Source organism: Limulus polyphemus, unplaced genomic scaffold (assembly GCF_000517525.1).
Source record: "Limulus polyphemus unplaced genomic scaffold, Limulus_polyphemus-2.1.2 Scaffold710, whole genome shotgun sequence".
NCBI classification, from domain to species: domain Eukaryota; kingdom Metazoa; phylum Arthropoda; class Merostomata; order Xiphosura; family Limulidae; genus Limulus; species Limulus polyphemus.
In genome coordinates, this window is record NW_013666320.1 from 358927 (window position 1) to 367340 (window position 8414).

Below are 8414 nucleotides of genomic sequence, written 5' to 3' on the forward strand. Positions count from 1 at the left end.
AAACAAATTAACATCAAAATTATGGATTGCTAGCTAGCGCAGATAGCCCTCGTGTAGCTTTGCGCGAAATTCAAAAACAAACAAACAAATTAACATCAAAATTATGGATTGCTAGCTAGCGCAGATAGCCCTCGTGTAGCTTTGCGCGAAATTCAAAAACAAACAAACAAATTAACATCAAAATTATGGATTGCTAGTTAGCGCAGATAGCCCTCGAGTAACTTTGTGCGAAATTTAATAAAAAAAGAAAACCAAAATTCAGAGTGAATTGAATAGCTTAAAGTTGTTCGCACCTCTATATCGCTTGAAAATTCTAAAGTCTGATTACACTTTCAAATCATATAATACTTTTGAGGTTGGATTGCAATATGACATCTAGTAGGAAGCTTAAGTGTGATTGAGATCATTAACATAATACTTTTTTTTTCAGAAAGATTGCTTGACATATGAAGTTGCATATTGATAGAATATATTTCCCTAAGGCTCCGTTTTCAATAATTCAAATTCTTCAATGTTTACTTTAATAATGATTTCAATTCACCGACTAGAACAGAGCGTTACAGTTATAAATTTTGTCTCATCTACGAAACAGTTATTGTATTGTAGCTAAATCCGTACTTAAATTTTTGTTTGTTTACAATTTGGGCGCAACTCTACAAAGGAAATAACTGCGCAGAGCTGTCCCTAATTTTGAACTGATAGACTAGAGAGAAGCTAGCCAGTGAATAACACCCACTTCCAACTACTGTGAATATTCTAATTGTTTCATCAAGTATTGAGATATAACTGTCATGTTTATAGTGCACCTACAACCCTAAGATCGGATCGCGTTTTTTACGGTAACGGTTCGTGAACCATGAATCTTCGGTTTCATACTGAGAACACGATAGTCACTACACTACTTCCGGCCCATTTTTTAAGCATCTTACAGTCAGAACACTTGCAAAATGAGTCATATTATTCTTGAGTTTGTTTAATATATCTTATCAAAGTTTAGAGACCATCTTAAGAACTGTGCTTATAGGTTAAAGAATATTGAGCAGTTATGAAATCTAGTTAAGCCTACATATGAGAGAGAGAGAGAGAAACGGAACGTAGTTCCATAAAACCCTAAACTTTCCATACTATTTAGATAAGCAGAAAAATGAAAAACTTCACGAAAATAAGAGTTCCCTATGAATGAAGTCCGGAAACCAATTTCCAATAAAACACCTATACATAAGATGTCGGATACCAAGATTTAAACACGATCATTTCTTTAACAGGAAAAACAGCGTTATTATCGACCTCCATAAAAGGACAGAAGGAGATCTCTATCACGGCCGCTTTATCTGAGAAACATTTGTTGTCATAGAAGCATATTGCTCATCTTCTCAAACTCAGCCCAGCTATCCTAGAACCTGTTAAAGATGAACGTTACTTGGTTGAAATGTATTTTAAACAACAACAGTACTGTTAGAATGTTCAACGTCGGATGCTTTTGTTATTATTAACCCACTACCGGCTGAACTCACCGAAGAAGCATAACTGTCATCCACTAATTTTGCTTAACATTTTACTCACGTATGCTAGGATAATATTTAGAAAAATAATTACAAAATTTCAAAGTTTTATCTCAAGAACAAACCTTATAATTTGAGTTCCAAATTCTCTTGAATTTAGTATCGAAACGTTATTAAATAAAAGTTACAACGTCAGGAGTACGAATAACGTATACTATACCCCTCCAATCCTGCATTTCAAATTATTCTCTTCCCCATTAATTGTGCTGATGATATAGAAAAAAAATTAGAAAGTGTTACTAATCTTTGAAAATTCATGAGCCTCAGAAAGTAATTTTGAAAATATACTAGTAAAGACTGTTAGAAAGTGATAATGATCTTTGAAAATTCATGAGCCTCAGAAAGTAAGTTTGAAAACATACTAGTAAAGACTGTTAGAAAGTGATACTGATCTTTGAAAATTCATGAGCCTCAGAAAGTAATTTTGAAAACATACTAGTAAAGACTGTTAAAAAGTGATACTGATCTTTGAAAATTCATGAGCCTCAGAAAGTAATTTTGAAAACATACTAGTAAAGACTGTTAAAAAGTGATACTGATCTTTGAAAATTCATGAGCCTTAGAAAGTAATTTTGAAAATATACCAGTAAAGATTGTTAGAAAATGATACTGATCTTTGAAAATTCATTAGCCTCAGAAAGTAATTTTGAAAACATACTAGTAAAGACTGTTAAAAAAGTGATACTGATCATTGAAAATTCATGAGCCTCAGAAAGTAATTTTGAAAATATACCAGTAAAAATTGTTTGTTTCGGGGCGTTAATTTTATAAAACGTTCTTTGTCATTGCAAAAATTCACAACGGTGATTCCAACAATAAACATTAGATGTTTTGTTCCATTCGACGTTATTTTTTCATTAGCAAAGTTACTCCCTTAATCCTGATTAGTCTTCTCTACTGTTCTTGAGTTGTAACTTATTTATATTGATAAAATTCATCTTTGAGTTAATTCGTCAGTTTAGTATACTAATGAACCTGAATTTTATGTGCTTAAGAAACAAGCGATCTTATTATGATATCTTATTAAAATTAGTGCAAAGCAACACGGATATCTTTAAATAAACATCTGTATTTTTATCAGTTCAGGTAGTTTCCGTAATAAGATACAACATTCTAATTTAGGCAGACATGAAAGTTTTATATTTAGCGAGTTTTTAATTTAATTTTTAATTTTCCATTAATCACTAACATCTCTCCACTGTAGACAATTCTTAGTATAAAAATGGAACTATTCTCTTCCAGTTAGGCTTATACTTATAAGACGTATCACTTGAGTAAGGGAGCACATTATGGTAATATAATAATAGGTAGACAAACAACGATTTGTAAGCATAATGAAAAAGTTTTATTGATGGTGGAACATACAACATGTTTACAGATGAACTCATGAACCGAAGAAGACAGATCAATGTTCTGTCGAAACATGTAGTTTGTTCAACCATCAATAAAACTTTTCCTTATGCTTATAAATCGTTGTTTGCCAACCTATTGTTAGAAGTTGTATTAGAAGAAAGTGTATCTTTTCTTTTGTATCTTATAAATATATACGACGTAAACAATGTCAAACGTCTAATGTTTTAATATCAAAAATACACGTCTGTAAACAATGTCAAACGTCTAATGTTGTAATATCAGAAAGTTTGTTTGTTTGAAGTTAAGCACAAAGCTACACAATGGGCTATCTGTGCTCTGCCCACCACGGGTATCGAAACCTGGTTTCTAGCGTTGTAAGTCCGCAGACAAACCGCTGTGCCAATGGGGGGGGGGGCAATATCAGAAATATACGCCTGTAAACAATGTCAATCATTTAATTTTTAATATCAGAAATACACGTCTGTAAACAATGTCAAACGTCTAATATTTTAATATCAGAAATACACGTCTGTAAACATTGTCAAACATCTAACGTTCAAATATCAGAAATACACGCCTGTAAACAATGTCCAACATCTAGTGTTCTAATATCAGAAATACTCGCCTGTAAACAATGTCAAACATCTAACGTTCAATTATCAGAAATACACGTCTGTAAGCAATGTCAAACATCTAATGTTCTAATATAAGAATTTTGTTGTTAGCGAAGTATTATAAAAATTCTAAATAGACAGCTAAAATTTTACAGATGAACGTTACAAGACAAAGGTTTCAGATACATAGTGGAAGGTCTGTGGAGGTTATATAGGAAAACAGTAAAATACTAGGAACATTAAAACACAACTGTTATATGTAGGGTTTGGGATTTCGCGCAAATCTACATGCGCTAGTCGTCCCTAATTTAGCAGTGATAGACCGGGGGTAAGGCACCTAGCCAACACCACCCACTGACAATTCTTGGACTACTCTTTTACCAACGAATAGTGGGACTGACTGTCACATTATAATGCACCCCACGTCTGAAACGGCAAGCATGTTTGGTGGGACGGGATTCGAACCCGCGACCCTCAGATTGCGAGTAGGTAGTTAATTAATTTTTTGTAAACCGTACAACACAAGCGTTGTAGGTAGATAATTAAACCTTTGTAAACCTTACAAGTAGATAATTTACATATTTGTAAACATTACAAGTAGATAATTAAATATTTGTAAACCTTACAACACAAGTGTTGTAGGTAGATAATTAAATATTTGTAAACCTTACAACACAAGTGTTGTAGGTAGATAATTAAATATTTGTAAACCTTACAACACAAGTGTTGTAGGTAGATAATTAAATATTTGTAAACCTTACAACACAAGTGTTGTAGGTAGATGATTAAATATTTGTGAACATTACAACACAAGTGTTGTAGGTAGATAATTAAATCTTTGTAAACCTTACAACACAAGTGTTGTAGGTAGATAATTAAATATTTGTAAACCTTACAACACAAGTGTTGTAAGTAGATAGTTAAATATTTGTGAACATTACAACACAAGTGTTGTAGGTAGATAATTAAATATTTCTGAACATTACAACACAAGTGTTGTAGGTAGATAATTAAATATTTGTAAATTTTACAACACAAGTGTTGTAGGTAGATAGTTAAATATTTGTGAACATTACAACACAAGTGTTGTAGGTAGATAATTAAATATTTATAAACCCTACAACACAAGTGTTGTAGGTAGATAATTAAATATTTGTGAACATTGCAACACAAGTGTTGTAGGTAAATAATTAAACCTTTGTAAACCTTACAAGTAGATAACTTACATATTTGTAAACATTACAAGTAGATAATTAAATCTTTGTAAACCTTACAACACAAGTGTTGTAGGTAGATAGTTAAATCTTTGTAAACCTTACAACACAAGCGTTGTAGGTAGATAATTAAACTTTTGTAACCTTACAATTAGATAATTAAGTCTTTGTAAACATTACAAGTAGATAATTAAATATTTCTGAACATTACAACACAAGTGTTGTAGGTAGATAATTAAATATTTCTGAACATTACAACACAAGTGTTGTAGGTAGATAATTGAATATTTGTGAACATTACAACACAAGTGTTGTAGGTAGATAATTAAGTCTTTATGGATATTACAACACAATAGTAGTACGTAAATAATTAAACATTTGTGAGCATTATACTAGAAACTTCGTGTATAGATAATTAAAACTTTTTGCATTATAACACGAGTGTTCAAAGTAGAAAAAGCTCAAAATATATGAACAATTACAACACAAGTGTTGTAGGTAGATAATAAAGTCTTTATGAACAACCACAACACAAATACTAAAGTAGAAATTATCTGAGTATTTTATTACCAGTGTCGTAACGTAGAGAGTTTGAACACCACATGTCAAGTGTCATGACTTTCAAATTAACATGCAGGTTTTTATTATCTCGTAACATGGTTTGATTTAATTATAGGCACTTTAAATCTCGTTTTTTTACCTTTACTGTTCACATCTTAGTTATATTTTGTACGAAATTCATTAAAAAAATAGAAGTGTTTGATTATTTGCTATATAATATCTTTGAACAAGCTGTTGTTACCTAAAATAAATTATAAAAGTTTTATTGTGAAATACTACATTTGAGTAGCTGTAAAACGGTTTTTAAATAATTGAACCGAGTCTTATAAATCATACAAAAAAATAATAATAATCACCTACGAAAAGGCACGAGTCTGTTTTGATAAACTGAATCGTTTATTATAAATAGAAATGTAGCCTACACGTGGAAAACAGTTCTGTCTGATTAATAAAAACGTTATTTAAGCAGAGCAGACAGCAGCTTTCGAGAGTTTGTTCAGTTATATAAATTCGATTTTAATATTGTATTCCTTAGCTTCTGTTGAGGGTTTCAATTTTAATATTGTATTCCTTAGCTTCTGTTGAGGGTTTCAATTTTAATATTATATTCCTTGGCTTCTGTTGAGGGTTTCAATTTTAATATTGTATTCCTTAGCTTCTGTTGAGGGTTTCAATTTTAATATTATATTCCTTAGCTTCTGTTGAGGGTTTCAATTTTAATATTGTATTCCTTAGCTTCTGTTGAGGGTTTCAATTTTAATATTGTATTCCTTACCTTTTGTTGAGAGTTTTACTTTTAATATTATATTCCTTACCTTCTGTTGAGGGTTTCAATTTTAATATTGTATTCCTTACCTTCTGCTGAAGGTTTCAAATTCTTGAACTTTTTGATACATTCATCCTCTGACTTGGGTAGATTTTCCAAGGTTTGTTCATTGTCCAGTTCTGAGGAGTTCCTTGAGGATTGATCATCATAAAGAAGACTGGGTCAGGGGTCGAAGCTGTGTTCTGGAGTATCAGTGATTGAGTACCTACGTGAAGGATGGTGTCACTCGGAATGAAGCATCACTAAAGCGTTTCGCGCGTGTGCGAGTATTGCCGAACTCGAGCCCATGCGCAATGACTCTTCCTATCGCTGAGCTTCAAGTTAACTTTCGATTCTACCAGTTGATATCCATTTTTTTTAGAGGGGGTGGGGGATGGAGAGAAGGAAATAAATACACCGTTTTCTGTCTCCCCGTTTTCACCAATAAACCCCCTATGAATAATTTTTTTTTTTTAAATATATGTATTAAGCAGGCATATCGATTGGCACTGATATGTTCATAGTGACACTTATATTTTCCTCCGTGACGGATGAACATAAAATACTCAATATGTGCCTTGTAGATAAGAGACACATGGACATATGTGAATTTTCTGAGGGATCAACGTTTCTAAAATCAAAGTCCTAAAGTTTTCTTTCAAATCTGAATTTAGATTTTTTTTTACTTAGGATTTGTCTACATCTATATATGTTTATTTTGGCCTTTCCACAGAGGTATAGAAGAAATGCTTTTTACATCAAGATTAAATACATTATTTTAAACATGGGTCAGCAATAAATGCTCTTTTCTCTGTGGAATTTATATATACTCATATTATAACAGAGACTTTGTTTTAATCTATACAAGTTAGAAATTTCATACAACTGAGCAGGAAGATAATTATAAACGGTCTAAAATAAAGATACACCTTTTCTTTTGTAGTATATTACAAATATTCAAGGCCTTTCACACACGAGCAAACCATCAGAATTGTCTTTTCTCAGTCTTGTTTTCAAATCATCGATTCACACACTCCTGAGGACAAAACGAATTAACATTTTACTCTACCTAAAGATACTAAAAAAGCCCCAGTTAATTCCACAACTTCATTTCTCTTACACCTGTAAATTTGTTTATTGCAAAGTCGCTCTATTTTTAAAGAGTCGTTTCAAAAGTGTAGTTAGAAGAAAAACAACTTACGTTTGATGCTTCGCACACCTTGCTGTACTACACAATTTTCATCTCCTGTTATTGGACAGGCACTTATTATCATATAATGGATGACACACGAACGACTATTACAATATTGCGCTCATCCATCAGTAAGCAAAGTAACGTGGAACAAACTCCTTTGACGAAAATATCATAAGAAGATTTTATGAAAAATAGACTGATTAAGAATCACGTATTTAAGAAATTACATTTTTACTATCTTAATTTACGAATCTTAGATTTTTGAATTTTAGTTTAGAATGAAAACTGTTTGAATATTAAAAAATCTGATGGAATTTTATATAAAACGTAAATAAGCGACCGCCATTTTTTATACCCAGAATTCACAAGAGTTAAACCTTACCATGTCCTCTTTGTTAATTTATAACGATAAAAATATGGTCGTTTGTGTTGCCCATAATCTAGCAACGGATAATTATTATACACAAATACAGTAAGAAATAATTGTAATGACACATACTAGATTTTCAGGGGAAAAAAAAAAACCTTCCTCTATTGATATTTTGATACTAAAGCATATCGTGATTATTAAAGATACAAATAACCTTTGTAACTAGCTTTCTTGTTATCTTTATCCTATAACAATGAAAAATTACGGAAATCAAAAAACTGAACGCGTTTCTATTGTAACAATGGATCATTAATGTAAATGACTTGGTATTGTAATGATACTAATTATCTATTATAATTAAAGAAGTTGTCAAAATGTGAGTTGTTTTCCGTCATATGAAAGATGGGATGAAACAATTAGGTTTCTAGATCAACTCTTCCACGCCTGTTTATTATGTAAGATGTTACTATTTGTATGAAAGATGGGATGAAACAATTAGGTTTCTAGATCAACTCTTCCACGCCTGTTTATTATGTAAGATGTTACTATTTGTATGAAAGATGGGATGAAACAATTAGGTTTCTAGATCAACTCTTCCACGCCTGTTTATTATGTAAGATGTTACTATTTGTATGAAAGATGGGATGAAACAATTAGGTTTCTAGATCAACTCTTCCACGCCTGTTTATTATGTAAGATGTTACTATTTGTATGAAAGATGGGATGAAACAATTAGGTTT

General features: G+C 31.5%; 1 protein-coding gene across 1 annotated transcript in view; it reads right to left on the reverse strand.

The window, feature by feature from the left end:
* Positions 1–6357, reverse strand: part of LOC106460107 (corticotropin-releasing factor receptor 1-like) — a 110238-nt gene extending 103881 nt beyond the window's left edge. The window contains exon 1 of the mRNA XM_013919790.2: positions 6160–6357. The gene's annotated coding sequence lies outside the window, so the exon portion shown is untranslated. The remainder of the gene's footprint in view (positions 1–6159) is intronic.
* Between the last annotated feature and the right edge of the window lie 2057 nt (positions 6358–8414).